Consider the following 17,066-nt stretch of genomic DNA (forward strand, 5'->3'; position numbering starts at 1 on the left):
TGCCTGCTTTCCAAGGCATTTCAAGCTGTAGCTGACTACCTATGAGGAAGAGGCCAGGAAATATTATTTAGTGACTAGAACAAACAACTGTGGATCAAGGGCACAGGTTCCACTTGTCATGGGCTGTCTCAATGTGCAAGCTATAATGTGACCACCAACAATTTGTGGAAAAATTATCTGGGGGGAACATATTTTCTAATCCAAAAGATGTTCAGAAAAAAATGACATTTTGCTTCATTCTCAATTTAAAAAAAATTTACAATTTTCATGACAAAGAATTGATAGGCTGAAAAAATTTCTCACAGACACTGTCACTGTTGAGTCATGACCACCACAAACTCCCAAGGCATTCAGAAGGCTAAGTCCACTTTATTAAGACCCCATTGCTTTTTATACTCTAGTTCACTACAGGTGGACCTGATCGGTCCTTTAATTAAAACACCATCACCATTGGCTAATTAAGAAGCCACCCTTTGGTAAACAACTTTATGGGCAAAACTGCTTATTACAAGACACCAGGTGCAGATTGAAAATTCTTTCTCTCCAGCTCCCTAAAGCTTCCCAGGCTGACTCATGGGAAAGCTTATCTAGCTTTCTCTCTCTGACCAGAGAGCTGCCACCCGACAGGCCCCAATAAATATTTTATTCAATCTACAACAAATGATCCCATCATGGTAAATTATTGTTTCTTTTATGGTTTCTGTTCCCAGAAAACAAGTTACTATACTATTTTCAAACAGAACAGGATATGTGCAATGGTTACTACTTTACTTTTCACTTTGATGTCTGTATCTTTGCAGCAGGGAGGCAAGTCCAAGAGGCAGCTAAATACAGTGAAAGAGAGGAGAGATCCCTTACAGGGATCCTGTACATGGAGGATAGAACTATCAAAAAGATACAAGATGAAACACGTAACTCAGTTCCCATTGTATGTGAATTATTTGTTTGTCTGGACGGAGCTCCTGTATTTGTTAGGAAGGCTGAGGAAGGATGTAGTATTGTTATAGAAGAAAAGATCTTTCCTTAATGTTCCCCTGAGCATCATGTTGCCACTCCATAGGAAGCAATGCATTTCTCTATCTAGAACTGCAAGTTTCTCCACCTTTTGGCAAGAGAGGAGCTTTCACAGGAGAGGTTAGAGGGAAAGAATATCTTACAATATGTGGGTTCTACACCAGATTTTGAAACATGCTGATAAACATTTGACATCTTACAGTACTCATGAAGCAATAAATGAAGTTCATGGGGTTTCAGACTTGTTTACAGGATATCATTAAATCAGAAAGGTTTTGCTTCCATTCTTCAAATGGTTTTTCTTTCCCCAAGCAAAGAGATTCAATTCATGCAATTACATTTGATGTATTTTTCCCTGAAAAGCTAGGATACAATTACAGTTACCAGTTGAGACACCCTGCTATTTTCTTTCTGAGCATGGTAAAATCTATGAGACTCTCAGATACTACTGCTTTGTTACATCTGGTGAATGTTGTTTTTTAATTGGGATTACTGTAGTTCTATTCTTGTACAAAACTAGAGAGAAGAGAATAGAAACAACCATTTGAAAGCTGGGTGTTCAGCAAAAGCTCCTCAAAACTTTACACTAGAATTCTCTAAGGCATTAACATGATGGTAATTGCAGTAGTATTTGTATGGAGAGGGTTATTTTTTATAACTAGCAAAGATAGTCAAATCACTGATGAAATTTCTTCTCTTGAAATAAAGTTGATATTGAATTTAAAAGGATTTGGGGTTTTAAAATTTATTTTTACCAGCATATCTTTTACAGATGTCAACTCTATGGCTAAAAGCAACCAGAATGTGAATTCAGCCATCAAGGTACAGTTTCTCCCTTATTTCAGATATCTAACACCTAAATCTTTGATGATCATCATTTTATATGTACCCATTTTATATGTACTATACACCACCAGTGTCTCCAATTTCCTTGCTGCTTTTGTATGTCACATTATTCCCCAGTGTTCATAAAGAAGTTCCTTTTGTCTCTCACTGTGTGTCAGAAGGAGTGGGGAAAGATTTAATTAAATTTACTTTCTTGGTTCTCCATATCATATTATGTAAGCACATTAGGGCTTTAAGGGCTTAGTGTCAAGCACTCTGGAACAAGTCTGGCATACACAAATACAACAGTGCCACAGTGAAGCTGAAACACTGTGAGGAAAAATGACTGTACAAGTTGCTGACTCACTCATTAATCAGATGTAGAGCGAGTGTCAGAGTCTCTAAGCACAGGGCAGGAGAAAAGGGACCCAGCAGTGCTGCCAGCCCTATGCCAAGCCTGAAGTCACCACATGACTTGGAAGCAAAACAGAAGGAAGCTGATCTAGCTCCTCCTTCATTTCCCAGTCTGCAGACTTTGCTAAACAGATATGACGGTCTGAAGCTTGCTCCCCCATCTGCTTTTTCTGCCTCTTCCTATGGACATTCAGACTCTCACACAACTATATGACTCCAGGAGGAGCAACAAGTGACAATGCACATAACTCGTGCTTATTCTGAGGGAGATGATGAAGATGTGTTCTAATGTGCCTTTGTCCAGGAGAGCAGTCAGTCTCCTTTCTGTGACCCACAGAAGCTAAGGAGGGATGAGAAGACTCTCATCTTCCTAGGGCTGCCTGCAACCTCAAGTGAATGTGAAGACTGAGCATGCCTGATGCCACAGGACAATGCAGGGCTGAGAAGACAGGGCACGTCTGGGTGAGATATCACATATTCACAAGCACTTATATCTGATGTGCAATGCTGCAACCCCAGCCTTTGCAGCAATTGCCAGCATGGCTCTGTCAGAACTGCATCACTGGAGTGGGAGGCTGTGTTGGAGAAAAAATTCCTTTTCCCCCTTCTCCATAAATCTGCATTTCCTACTCTGTCTCTGGTTTTGTTTAGCAGTGAAAGAAAGGACTTGAAGGAAAATATAGTGTGCCACCTGAGGGCCATGCTAACAGCACATCTGTCTGCATACCAGGAGCCCCAGGAGAGTGCTGTCTCTTCCTTCATTAGACTGCCCCTGGCAAGGTGCAGCTCTCCAACACCACAGGTTTTGTAATCTACAGAGATTGTTCCCATGCATTTACAACTCCTATCACCGAGAGCTGAAGAATCTGATCACAGAGTTGAAAAGTTGCAAGTATAGAAGTCCACAAAAGTATGTACAACAAGAGGAAAAGGAGCAAGAAACTAGGTAATAAGCAGAGAAATTCCACAAATTCACGTACAGGGGGACATGCTGTTAAATGCAGGTCTGGAGAAACCCACTTAGAGCAGATGGCTTGACAGAAGCTCATCAGCCTAATAAAGCTTCTATAGGGGATGACATGGCCTGAAGTCTGTGTTTCTTCCCACTAGACTAAAATTCCTCATAAGAAATTTTACTTACAAAAAAATATAGTATTTATGGCCCAATGAGGATGATATGCTGAGATTCCTTCCTCTCTAAACAAGAGAGGAAGCTGGCATATGAAACCCCTTCTGTACACGTTCATTGCTATGAACTGTTAAAAGCTGACAGGATATTTTAGCATTGCTTCCCCTTGTACCTAGCTTTCAGTGGAATGATTTTGATGAAATAGTTCTGCAGTGAAGACTGGTTTTTAATGAAATTAAAATTGAAGGATCTGCAAAGTATAGCTCAGTGCAAGGTGAAAAATACTCAGCCCACTTCAAAGCACAAAAAATAGATTAATAACCATGATATTTGTGTGTGCACTTCAATGAAATCAGCTTGAGAAGTACAGTTTACAGAATGTTCAACAGTGAAGCAAGATAACAAAATCCTGCCAAAAATGCTAAATTTTGAAGTTATTGATTTCCTCATTTTGGCTATTACCTTAATTCCTGTTCTTTGGAATTAATATACTGGGAAACAGAAGAAAATAACTGCCCCTATTTGAAATAAATCACTTCCTGTATCTTACACTCCCAAGTAAGCATCACTACAAATGGTTTGAAAAGAAGCATGACCTTTGTATTTATGTGCCATCGTTTTCATGGCTGCAGTCATGTGCCAAACCAGAAGTATACTTAAAAATGCCATAATGAAATAAAGTTATGGACATTCATTTTTGTGCACATTCTAATGAAAACATTTGGAATTAACTCCATCATGAAGCAAGTAAGCTGTAAAGATATTTCATCTACTTGCAGATCATAAAAATAATCAATATTCAGCTATTCTGGCTTATGGAAGTTCACCCTGATTAAAATACTGTGATCACATATTGGAAGACTCATGGAACTGACCAGGAAATCACATGGAAATACAGTGGCTTGCTATGGTCAAATACTCAAACATGATACACAAGGCTTTAAACTAGAAATCAATAAAATATTGATTCCAAACTTGGGCATCCATCAAGTCAGAAGCAGTTTAGGCTTAAAAGAAATCTATGCTAATTCAGATAGTTAGGACATAACATTAAATTACATATTCATTCTAGAAAAAAAAAAAATAAAAACCATAGAAGAGAATATGAAGTGATTCCAGCATCTTTCTTTTTGAAACAGAGAGCAATTACTATGATAGCTTGACAAATAGTTATTATGATTAATTTGTTTTCCTCAAATGTTGGATTGTGTACAGTCTGCCTGCAAAATGACCACAATATATTCTTTTACTTATTTGAAATTATTATTCACCTTCTGCAGCAACATATTATTTCCCAGTTCCTATTTTAATTAGAAATTAATATTTCATTCTATAATCAGGAATAAAATATGCCAGATTTTTCTTTGAATGGTTTGTATATGTAATCAACAAAGATGCTGATTTCAAATCCTAATATAGCATTTGAAATCCATCTTATCATTTCATTAATTGACAAAAATTTAATGCCAACAAAGGCATTTGAACGGTCAGCTCAGCCTTTGCATTTAAAGGACATAGGCAGCAGCACAGTTATTTTAATGGAAGATTCACAAGCAGTGGGAATGGACTGGATTGGAATGGAACGGAATGGCTTTTGATCTGTCTCAGTTGTCCAGAGGCCATATTCTTATCTCGCATCATGGGTTTTGTTGGGCAGTTTTTTTGGGGTGGTGGAGATTATTATTATTATTATTATTATTATTATTATTATTATTATTATTATTATTATTATTATTTTCTCTTTTCTTCTGTCCCCTTTCTTGGGAATATGAAAGAAGAGAATTTAATTTGTTACTGTTACTGTGTCTCACATAACTACCTCTGTCAGTTAGAGTTCAACAATAAACTATCTCTGAGTCACTCTCAGATTCTGCAGTGTCCATGCTCCCAAGACCTCAGGCAGCAATTTAATCCTAATATCATTTAATGTAGTTATTATCACAGAGACCTTGGATCTGCCTTTGTCTCTTGCTTTCTTCACAGCCCTCTCCCAGTGCCATGTGGATCCTGACCAAGATTCTCTAAGAACAGGATTCCACAGAGACCATTTTCTACATGACCTGAGCTCCTGGGGAGAAACAATTAAAAAGAAAGGAATCCCAATCTTGAGTCTTCCCCTCTCCCTTAGGTAGCTAGGTAACCTTGCTGCCTTACTCACACACTCAATTAAAGACATATTTAGAACTACTATTCTTAACAGATCAGTTATTTGGAACAAGTGTAGCAGATAATAAGTTGCTGCTACTCTTACAGGAGACAGGAATGAACACACTTAAAATCAAATTCATTTACAAATGTAAAGGAATGTATGAATACTTTTATGCTATTTGGCTAGTTTTAATCAAGTGTTCACTCTTAATAAAAAGAAAAAAGGTTGAGTCAGATACCCTTGTTAGATGTTCCATTGTAACACACTACAATAGAAAAATGGAAAGTTCAGGAAATAGGACTTATTATATTTCAGGTGTCATGCTTTTTATATGAAGCCTTAGACCTTATCTGAAAGAAAGAGATGGAACTCAGTAATTGTGCTGCAGCTTTCAGAACATTATCCACCATACAATACTTAAATTAGGAACCTGAATATATATTCAGGAACCTAATTAATTGACTTGATTAATGCCAGAACTTCTCTAGCTGCTGTTGACTTTCATAGAAATTATGGGAGATCAGTACCCTTAAAAATCAGGCCAATTTATCTAGGTCTCAGAACATGCACTTGAGGAGCCTAATTTTAAGCATCTTCATCAGAAAATGCTGGTTCAGAGTTGAAAATAAGCAACTTTCATATTAACCACAGAATGTATTACCCCCAAATGGGGCAAAGGAATTTACAAGAGCTCTATTCTCAGTATATGTTAAATATATGGCACCAGCACAAAACCCAAAACAAAAGTCGGGGTCTCTAGATTAGAGTGGAAAAATATGATAATTGTAATAAAATACACATATTCATCTGTGCTCCTATGTGGCATGGAGACAGAAAATGGAACAAATCACAAACTCTCTTCCCTCCATTGATCTAGATTTGTAAATGTCTAAGTAGTGGCAGTTGTTGTCAGTGCATGGGCATGAGATTCTGAAGACTTCAAAGGTGTGAGTCAAAATTCATGTTAATAGACCAAGTACACCCCTCATGGTAGGACACAAACTAGCTCGCATAACTGGTCTTTTCCTATCTTAAATTCCAGTGGTTCTGCATGAGTACAAAGAGCAGCCAGGAAAGATATCCATTATTTATTGTGCTTTAAATCACTATTGATTTTAGAAGGGCCTCAGAATTCTTGTCTTTACCACCCATCAGCCAGTACTACTGACTTTTTCTTTCTTTTTTTTAAAATTATTATTCGAAGAGAACAAACCTTCTTCCTTACTTCTGTTCTTAATGCTAAGGTGGTATTAAAACCACCAGCATTAGCTGTCAGAATACAAATCAACGTGAACATCAATGTGCCTTACTTCTGCAGAAATATAGCTTACTCCAAATTTCTCCTTTGCCAAGTTTGCTGTTGGTTTTGGGTTTTGTTTTGGTTTTAATAGTCCATAACTTCGCACAAGACAGCCTCTGTCTGAAGGGCTGGCTTCCTGGAGCCACATGGATATCCAATGAGCAAAGCCCAGGCTACACAGCAATCCTGCAAACATGCAGTTTCTTAGCTTCCCAGGGCCAAAGCCAGATGCTGCAGCTGCTCAGGAGCTGCAAAGTGGTCTTGGCCACCCTAACCAGCTGGGCCATGTTATAAATTGGCAGAGTACACTCACAGTTTTTGGTGAAATTAAGCAGTTTTGAAATTATTGTTATGAGCACCCTCATATTCCCTTTAACCCTTGCAATAGGCAATCATTTAATCACAAATACACAGATCACAAAGACCCACTTTATTTTCCCCTCACCTGGACACCTGCCTAGAGCTGTGTTCAGTATCACAGAAATGATCCTTCTTAAAGCTAAGCTAAGATTAGGAGTTTCTGAACAATGTCTGCACAAGAACAATGCACCACTGACTAGCAGCAAACTAGAGCTAAGCAAATCAGAAGATAAAATAAGTGACCATAATCTGTAGTCACATGTCAAATTCAACAGAAAAACAGAAGCAGAATTCTTTTTGATCTGAAAGAATTTTAAAAGCATCCATTTTAGCCCACCTCTTGTTTTCCTGGGTGTAGCCAAATGTGACAATGCAGAAAACACTCAAATAACTGAGATCTCACAAGAAAATGGGCCCTGCGGTATGAATTTTTAGACAAAATAAGCCTAGAAAAAGCAGCCAGACTAAGCTGGCCTCTGCAGAAAGTAGACAGTTCACTGCCTAGCATGATGTGTACAGTGCTACTGCTTCGAAGAAAACAGCCCTGCTTTTTCATTCCTATAGAGCTGAGCCTGAATCCAGAGCTAAATGGAAGCTTTGAACTTGTTGGTGCCTCCAAAGCTACTTTCTACTGTATGAATCTCAAAAATCTCAGCTGAAGGAAACATTTTGAAATCATCTGGTCTAGTGCCTTGCTGTGCTACGGTGGATTTCTGGCTCAGCCAGCAACCCAGTGTCGACTCAGTATCTTATCATTTTCCCCTGACTCTCTCCACACAGGCAGACTTCTGCACTTCCACAGACACCCCAGTATGAATGGGAAAACTGAGATTTATTCTAGCAGCACTACTTTTCAGACCACACCCCTTCCATCAGATTATTCTCCCTGTGGATACTAATACAGCATATTCTGAATAGGAAATTCTGTAGTTTTCATGGTTTAGGTTTTACCACTCAGGCTCATAATTTATTGTTCTTTATGCCACTGCTTGTCCGCAATCTTTTAAGAGGAACCCATTTATTTTAAGAATGCTACTGGCTATTTTTCAGAAAATATCCTTGTGTGCAAAGAGTATCTCTAGTCTGCAGCTAGACAGGTGTGAGTATGTGGGATTGTGCCTACATGCGTTAGCCTCCCCTGCTTCTCCTTTGCACCTGTGTTTATGGGGTAATGCTGCCAGTAATGACAACCTGTAAAATTGCAAGCTGAGTTTAAAACTTTCCACCTACAGGTAAATGAGGAAATGGAAGATATCATCTAATAAAATACATGAGGGGATGAGAGAAAGCAGTTTGCCTTGTGTTCAGATCAGTTACTTGTGTTATTTTATCTGACTTTCTGGTTTGGTTAAATGTTTATATCTCTGCTAATAGTTCTGATGCGCAACCTGCACAAACAATTGATTTCTAGGAACAAGCCAATTTTTGTTTTAATTGTGTGGTTTTGTCCTCACCATTCTCCTGATAAAAGTTTAAATCATCTGTGGCAATCTGAGCAGTCAGGAGTGGCCCTGTCTCTCTCTAGGCACAGGAGACAGGAGCCTGAAGGAGGCACAAGGGAGCATGATTCAGGTGTCCTCTTCCTTAGTAGCACCATCAGTTTTTCCATGTAATGAAGAAGGGTGAATGTCACAAGCCTACCTGAGGATTTTTTAATCCCAGAAGTGCAAGCTTTTATTGTTAAAATCCAGAATGGAAAAGTAGGTGTAGATTCAGAAAACTTTTGTCATATGCTGCTGTAAATATGCATGGTTCTGCAAACTGTCTTCTATGCCATTTACAAAGGCACATGTCATTTTTTTGTTATGGGTCCCAAGAGAAGAAAGATATTTATTTTTATTGTATACTTATAGACAGCCTGGTTTAAAAGTATTTTTGGAAATAAAAAATATAAGATAAATATAACTGTTTTTTTCCAAGCATGGACACAAAGAGCTAGAACCAAATGAACAAAAACCTGGCTGTTACATCTTTTCCAAATGATCCACATGATTTATCACAGATAAGCACATTATTAATCCTCCTCATCTTTAAGTCTTAAAAGCTGCCTGTAACATTGGGAAATAAAATGAAACTACAACTCTCCTGTCTTATCTGCTGTAAAAAAGACTTGACTGAGAAAGATAACAACTAGAATATTTTCAGACAAGTGGTCCCCAGTAGGCTTCGATCTAGGTGCCAATGAAATTGCAATCAGCTTTGATCAGTCCTGGGATCACTAGGATCTTCTGCCTCATACTGAGCAAGAAAGAGTCTGATACAGGACCTAAATACGTAATAAGAATGCAAAGCAGAGGTGAGCACTGACAAGTCACAGGATACTAAATGTACAATATATTTTGAAGAAGTTATGGCATGTCAATAGCTTAATTCCTTCTTCAAAAGCTTAAAAATATGTCTCCTATACACCACAAAGGTAATTTACCAGCAGTGGCTGACTTGCCAGAGTGCACAACAGCCCTTATAATTATTTTTTCTGAATCATTGTAGTGGCAGTAATTCCTACTGTAGGTGCTTCTGCTGATGAAAAATCTCATGGGACAGGTGCTCCATGGGGGAGCCCAGCAGATGTTGAGATAAAAAGAATGTTCTCAGAGAAACACCTACACATTTGTCTGACACAGCAGGATGAGCCCTAATAATGTCTGCTGGATCTAATTTGTCCAACTCTGGAAACAACTCAGACCAGCTCTCACTGGAAATGCATTCACTCCTTCAGAAAAGTGTAGAAAAATCAAGTAGACATCTGGAGTATATTGTCCACTGAGATGAGAAAAGGAGAACCTCATGTCATCTCATATAGATTTATTAAAAGTAGGGTGGGTCTTGAGAAAAAAGTTCATGATTAAGAGAAGCTCTGAACTCCATTATTGGTGGCCTGGATGTAATCTGAAAGATGCATTGGCCAAGTACAACTGTGTCTCAGGATGGGAATACACAGACGGATGTCTTCTGTCTTCCCACGTGTTGCAATAAATGCAGTCAAGGAGAACTTTACAAACAAAACCAGAAAAACAACCATCATGACAGGGATGAACAGAGACCCTCATGATCTTCTAAAAAACATGTTACTATCCTTGTCCTTTTTTCAGCTAAAATCATTGGGAGGGGCTGTAGCCAAGACTGTAATGTTATTTGATATCATCTTACATCATTGCCAAGGTGAGAGAAAAGGATTTTCTCTTATGTTCTCCTCCTGTGGGAGAAAAGGTGGTATGGTGGGGAAGAGTTGGTTGGTATCTGTTGTAGTTTTTCATGTAAATCACCTCTTCGTTCCTTTGTCTTATACCTCCCATTGTTATTATTGTTCTCCTGTTGTTCATTTATTTCATTTTTGTTTCCAGTAAATTTTTCTTATCTTAACCCACAACTTCCACCTTTTGTGCCTCTAATTCTCAACTCCATTCCTAGACCAGGAAGGGGAAGGAGTGAGTAAGCGAGTGGCATCTGGTTTGGGAGAGTTTTGGCAGGGGCACTGAACTGGGGAGTACCATTTTTAAACCACAGATATCCTATGTCAGAAAAAAACCCCTAAAACTTTTCTTTAAAATTATAAGAACTGTGTGTCTGATTGGGATAAAACAAGTTACTTTTTAATGAGTGGGTAATAATGCTGGCAAACACTTAGGGATGCTTTTCAGAGAAATCTTAACTAGAGGCTAACAACTCCACCTGACTTCAGAACCAACTGTTGAAATGATTGGATAATAGTCCACAGATATAAATACACTATTTGAGCTGGTATGTTCATGTAACACTGTGCTGCTTTTTGTATCGCTGTGTGGGTCTCTAATACCTTAACCACCTCTGCACTGTGCTCCACATCTCTTTCAGATTATGGCCATACCAAGCATAGTCCAAGATCTTTAGAGTCACAAAATAATCTGTATTCCCTGACATTTTTATCTCAAGAAGTATGGTTCTGCATTATTCATACCAAAGCATAAATTACTCTTCTGGAATATTTAGTCTTCTTCCCAAGCTTCTTCTGCTATCATTATATTCTGCTCATGATTTAATATAACAATTTATGGTGGTCTTTCAGAGCTGGCCAGGTGTGGTGAAAGTTTATGTCTGCTGCAGAAAGGAGATGGGAAAAGATACAACTTCTTAGGACCAAATTTCACACAAGAATGGGGTGGACATACAGATCCTTGGCAGGAGTGATGGCAAGCAGCGTCCTGTAAGCAGGATGGTAACAACAGCACAACCAGTGACTGAGGCATGTGATTATCTACCACCATCCTTTACTTGGCACTCATCAGGCTGCACCTAGAACATTGCATATGGTTTGTGAATCCCTAATACAGAAAGACACTGATAACCTGGAGTACCTGCAGCAGAGGGCCATCAAGATGATCTGGAGCTGCAATCCTTGCCTTTGAGGGCAGACTGAAGGGCTCGGGCTTGTTCAGCCTGAAAGAAGAGATGGCTGCAGGGGAACCTTACAACAGCACCTCATACCTATGGGATGGTTATGAAGAAGAGGGGCAGTTTTTTCTTAGTGAGGTCTGGTGGAAGAATAAGAGATGATAGGCATAGCTTGAAATAAGAGAGGTTTAGACTCTCTCTTTAGATATGAGGCCAAACTTTTTCACATTCAAGCAGTGGAACAGGTTGCCCAGACACTGTGCCACCTTGGAGGTTTTCAAGGCCTGATCAACCTGGTCTGAATTGATGACTTAACATGCTTTGACAGGGAGTTGGACTACAGTCTTCCTGAGCTACCTTCTAGACTGAATGATTCTATGATCCTTGTGACTCTGGATGCACTCAGACTGATTGCTTGCAGTTCTCTTGGGCCAAGACAGGAATTAGCAAATAAAGCAATCCTTATGGCATGACCAAAGTATGAGTAAGCATCCTAAAAGGAACTTGGACTATGACTTCCTTTGGAGCAAAAAAATCTACATTTCTTGTTCTTATCTGCAACAAATACATTCACTGACAAATAACCCTTCTTCACAAAGATCAATAGAATCGATGAATGAATCATGAATTGCCCACTTTGTTCCACTTTGCTCTATTGAAAAATGTTTGTGCTGATTGCCTACCAATGTATTTTGTTGTCCCAGCAGATGAACTGCCGTGAGCATAATCTGTTATTTGCATCAGTTCCATTACCAATTTCATAGCTGTTTCTTGTGGTGTAGAGGAGGACTCAGCCCACCTGGTTTACATAAACTCCAGCCATTGTATTATCTGCCAGGAGGAGAATAAGGCATTCTGTAAAAGAGCTTTTAGACATCCCTACAATTGTTTGCACTGCACTGAGTTTTACATAATTTCTGTGTATGACTTGCATTTAATTTGGCCTATGTGGGCTCACCACATGCAACAGAGAAAGATTAGCCAGTGTATTTTTGTGTGGAAAAAAAAAACAAAAAACACTTCCATTTGGGCTATCAGATCGGGGAGGAGAAAACATCCTACAAGTCTGTTGGAAAAATATCTGAACTCTGTTGCCTGACGTACACAGTCTATCATCTAACCATGCAGTCAGTGTACAATCTGCAAAATGCAGAAAAGGCTGAGTTTTCTAATGAACTGAGATAAGTAGGAACTCTTTCTTGGGGCAGTGCCTGAGGCTGTGTGCTGAGGTAACTTTCTGTCAGGTCCATCCTAAGTCAGATACAGTACCTCAAATTCAGAAACAGACTTTTTTGTTACAGTTAAAACACTCTGTTCTGTTCTGTTCTGACTTTTCATCTGAAGGGTATGAATAATGGTGTGAATTTCTGAATTCTGCTATGTGTCGGGGGTCCATGCAGAGTTCTAAGACATTGTTTCTGTAGGAAACAATGTCTGTTTCCTACAGAATATAGCATCTACATAGGATACCTTACAAGTAACCTAGTGGCACAGACAATTTAAGAACAACTTTGTACTGGAAGTGGTTTTGCCATGCTAGATATCCAGGAAACTCTAGGAGAATATCCATATACAGATGTGTGTTTTCTACTGTGGTATGTTGACTTCAGCTGGCTGGCAGATGCCCACCAAGCCACTTTCTCACTCCTCCTTCTCAGCAGGACAGGGGACAAAAATATATAAAATTAAAATTAAAATCCCATGGGTCAAAATAAAGGTAGTTTGATTAAAAAAACCCCAATGACCATGTATGGAAGAAAAGGAGACTGTATTCTCTAACTCTGTCAGCAGATGATGTCCAGCTGCTTCCTGGGAAATACAACCTCAGCATGCTGCTTTGCAAGACAAATGCTTTAATAACAAACACTCTCCCACCTTCTCATCCTTTCTCTCATCCTTTATTGCTGACCACCACATCATATGGTGTGGGAACTGTAGTCAGTTTAAGTCAACTAGTTTTGCTGTCATGCTTACTCCCAGCCTACCAGCATTTGAGGGTGGGGGTATGGGGTGGGAGAGAGCTTAAATGCTGTGTGAATGCTGCTCAGCAGTGCCCGAAAAAACTGGTGTGTTACCAACACTTTTCTAGCTACCAATACAAAGTACAGCAGTATGAAGGCTGCTGTGGGGAAAGTTAAACCAATCTCAGCCAGATCCAATACATCCATATGTAATAAAATTTCTATACTTAAATCCTATTGAGGAAGAATATTTCCTATAGGAGCTGGAGAAAGAGGGAAGGAGAGAGGGATAGGAAAAGGCATTCCGTTACAAGAGGCACTTGGCTAAAACATTGCAAAGAATGAGTCAAAAAGAGCTCCCACTCATTTGGCTGCCACCCAAGTGGGAAAAGTAAGTTGTTTAATTTTTGCAAGAAGGGATGATCTAAATGAGCAGTAACTGCAACAGTCTTGATGGATTTCTTCTCTTCCCAAGAATTTTTTGCTACTATTACTTAGTTCTAGTAATCCAGATGAGCTATTCTGAAATTGTGGCAAACTGTTAGGCATCCTACAGCCTTCATGGAGTAGAGAACACTCGGACTTGCTTCCTTCCAATAGTGCTTAGAGCAGATATGTATTTTTTTCCCCTCAAAATATGCATGTACATTCAGGGCTCAGTGTAATATGAGAATTTCTTAAGGACAACATCAGTCTTCTCAGAGACTGAATGAGGGAATTCCAGTAGTAATTCCTGTCATCAGAGAAGGGAGATTTCTAGGAACTAGCTTTCCCTTGCTTCATAGGGAGTATGCAATCCTGAGCTAATGCTGACTCAACAGTAACAGGGTCCAAGAAATTGCAGATGCAGCAGCTGTAATTGCTTGATGAGAAGTCCTTGCCTATCCATGAATGATAAAAATTGAAACTCACATGCCAGTGGCAATTCTGAATAAATTACTCAGTAAACTGATTAGATTGTATGTGAGTAAATTATAATAGGCAGGCAGTAACTGAAAATTCTCAACAGATACGAACTTTGCTACTAATCTCCTTTTCAAAACATAGATAGGTTGAAATATTATGAATATATTTTAATAAGTTATTCAAAGAACAACACTGCCTTTTTTTTTTTTCTTGCTTCTGTCTGCTCCTAGGAAACCCCTTGTTGTGTAAATACAATTACACTATGCTTGCCTATCACAAGAACTTTTTTACATGGTTCTTTTTTTCTAAATATAGTTTCCTGAGATATTAGCTCGCCAGACATGGAACACAAACTTGAGCAGTATTGCCTTCGATAACTGCTGTCTATGTTAAAGTATGGGTGTGTTTTGTTCTCAGTAAGGACTAACAGAGCACTTCTGTAATACAAAAGAGGTCATGACCCAGAGATAGTCACAACACCTGTTAATAATGTGCATGGACTCCTGGGACCACAGGGGACTCAGTTTTTTCCATGATGCATGGCCCTACATGCCTTTTCATGGGAATATTGAGGTAGGAGAAAAAGCTCTTAGATATACTGGAGATCAGGTGCTTGATACCAGTCATGGTTACTGATTATTTTCCTAGGTGGTACAGAAGTGGCAGCAGTACTTAAATTTGTAGTACTACAAAAATCACATCATCTATTGTCAATTTTAATGGGTTTCAAATATTCGTGATAATTGTTTATTGAGCATCATGGATTTTCTTCTTCAAATTTGTGTACAGAGATACTTTGTGAAGGAGGGGAGAGGCAAGAGACCCCTTTATTTTAACAGAGAGTTTGTGAAAAGTCCTGCCTCCAAATCTGTGAGAGATAAAGAAGGCTGTTTCTTGGCACTATCATACTAGACATCCTTGGAGAGAAAGTCTCCACCAAACAGCTTTGAAGCTGCTAGTATTTAAAGTGATATTCTTAACCTTCTAGAAATGTCAGATAAAGATATGTTCACAGAAAGCTTTGGCGGTGCCAGACAGTCAGCAGTCAGATCTATGTAGTTAAGTCCCCCACAGATTTCCTGGGGACATGGAGATCTCTTGATTCTGTAGGTATGTCATTATTGGGAAAGATACCTTGTGATGCTTCCCTTTGTTGTCTTGAGACTATGGATTTTTTTTAGTTGTGTGTGATAAGCCTGAGGGTTATCAGTGGTACATCATCAAATTTAAGAGCTGATTGTTTTTCAGCAAAGCCTAAGAATTGTCACATATTTTGAGGTTTCATGCAAAAATGGACAGCTTTCTAGAGGAAGGAAAGATGTCTGAGTGCCTGACTTGACGCTATTAACTGTCAGAGTCTACCAATGTAGACAAATGATTTTGTGTTTCACTAGTATTATCAGAACTTAGTGCTCCCTGACACCTTGAGAACCCAGAACACTGGGCAGGCATGCAATGATACCTCTTCAGAACTTCTCCAACGTCCAGTGATCTCAAACCTGGGATATCCTGAAAAGTTTGGGGTGAGATATTTTCTTAATAAAATAGCCTCCACTGCTTTTCTTCCATGATTTTCTTAACCTTATTTTTTTTTTTTTTTGATTAAGTACAATTTTATAGTCTACAGTAATCACTGTCTGAAAACTCACCTACACATTCTGTGCAGAAGTACCCCACGTTGACATTTTGAAGTCACCACGTGGGGAGTTCCCTTGCCTTTGATCCACCAGAAAAAGGGTGACTGTGATGGTTCACAATCAAGTTTTTAGTTTCATAACCAAAGAAAGGCTGGATAACAAAGTACTCATGTTTATAACAGCTGCTGAAATGTCTTGAAATTGAACCTTTGTTCATCAGCACGAAATTTATTTGTGTAAATGGAATGAACAAAACCATGCAATTTTAAGTTTCTTTGCTTAAAAAAAAAGGCTGTGCATTTGCACTGTGCATAAATCATTCAATTCTCCTTAGCAATTTTTGCCCCTGTTGGCCTATATCAACTTCTTTGTCTGATTTGAAGCATTTCTAAAGCAGATTAACTGTTTACACAAAAAAAAAATCAATACTCTGGTAAAGTCCAAAGTTAGTAACTAATTTGAGGAGAAATTATCGGTATAAACTCAATATGGATTTAGCCTGTCTGGCCTGCTATTAGTCCTCCAGCACCCAGACAGGCCAGCCTGGCTGCCAGTCAGCGCATCAGGCCAGTTTTAAGTCAGTGACAGCATTTGGTGATGTGTCTCAATGGTGAATAGGAGAACTGGGGAGAAACAAAAGGTACTGTGGAAGTCCTTATAGGAAATATTACTGATAGAAAAGGGAAGAACTAGAAACTATAGTAATGCAGCTCAGAGAGCATGAGAAGACCAACTGAGATTACTGCTAAGGGATACAGGAGGTCAAAATGTAAAGAATATGACAGAAATCAATGAAAAGTAAGGCTTCATTAGTTTTGTTTCTAAGAAAATAACTTCCTTACTATTGAGCACACATTTTTGACTACAAATTAAATATTTGCAAACTACAAACAAAATATTTGCAAAAATCATTCAGCAAGTATTTCACAGAAATGTAATAATCTCCCATTTAATTTACTAATAAATTTACTCTTACTATTTTAGTTCATTTTCTCAGATT

General features: G+C 38.7%; 1 protein-coding gene across 5 annotated transcripts in view; it reads right to left on the reverse strand.

The window, feature by feature from the left end:
* The window catches only part of GRM1 (glutamate metabotropic receptor 1), a 184,738-nt gene that overhangs the window by 53,544 nt on the left and 114,128 nt on the right, over positions 1-17,066 (reverse strand). The window lies entirely within an intron of this gene.

The sequence above is a fragment of the Vidua chalybeata genome, chromosome 3, assembly GCF_026979565.1.
Source record: "Vidua chalybeata isolate OUT-0048 chromosome 3, bVidCha1 merged haplotype, whole genome shotgun sequence".
Classification (NCBI taxonomy): Eukaryota; Metazoa; Chordata; class Aves; order Passeriformes; family Viduidae; genus Vidua; species Vidua chalybeata.